The following is a 1097-nucleotide window of genomic DNA, read 5'->3' on the forward strand; positions in this document are numbered from 1 at the left end:
CCTGAGACAAAACAGCTTCGAACCAAGATTGATGTATTCTGCAAAACTATCACCCAAATTCAATGGAGAAATAAAATATTTCCATGACAAAGAACAACTGAAAAACTTCATGAGTGAAGCCGAGAGTGGTGGTGCACACCTGTAATCCCAGCACTTGGGAGGCTGAGGCAGGAGGACTGTTGCAAGTTTGAGACCAGCCTAGGCTACAAAGTGAGCTCAAGACCAGTTTCAACTGTGTAGTGAGACCCCGTCTCCAAGAAAAAAAAAAAAAAGAAACCTGTACTTCATGAGTGCCAAACCGTCCTTACAAAGAGTACTGAAAGATATTCTAGACAGAGGAAAAAAATGACCACAATTTCAAGAATAACAGAAGGAAACTCTCAAGCAGAGCAAGCAATTAAACAGGCAGAAAAAGTAGGAAATCAACAGCAAGTAAATAAGATGACAACGATAAACCAACACCAGTTTTAACCATTAATGTAAAGGGCTTCAACTCACCAATCAAAAGAAACAGACTGGCAGAGTGGATTAAGGAACAAAACCCCACAATATGCTGCATACAGGAAACATATTTTCCTCCCAAGGAAATCCATAGACTGAAAGTCAAAGAATGGAAAACAATTCTCCATGCAACAGGATCCCAGAAAAAAGCAGGGGTAGTTATTATGTTTGCAGACAACGTAAACTTCAAACTGAGAATAACCAAAAGAGATAAAGAAAGTCACTACACACTTGTTAGGGGAAAACTGCTAGAGGAAGAGATGACAATTATAAACATGTATGCACCAAAAACAGAGCACTAAACTATATAAGACAAATCTTAACAGACATGAAAACCCAAAAAAATAATAACACTCTTGTAATAGGGGACCTAAACACCCCTTTGACACAAAGAGATAGGTCAATTAGACAAAAAATCAGCAAAGAAATAACAAACCTGAGCCAAACCTGCAAACAAATGGACTTAGTAGATGTATACAGAGTGTTCCACCCCACAACATCTGAGTACATGTTTTTCTCAGCTCCACATGGGTCTTTCTCTAAAATAGACCACATTCTAGCCCATGAAACATACTTAACTAAATTCAAAAGAACTG

The sequence above is a fragment of the Chinchilla lanigera genome, unplaced genomic scaffold (assembly GCF_000276665.1).
Source record: "Chinchilla lanigera isolate Chin_1 unplaced genomic scaffold, ChiLan1.0 scaffold00043, whole genome shotgun sequence".
Classification (NCBI taxonomy): Eukaryota; Metazoa; Chordata; class Mammalia; order Rodentia; family Chinchillidae; genus Chinchilla; species Chinchilla lanigera.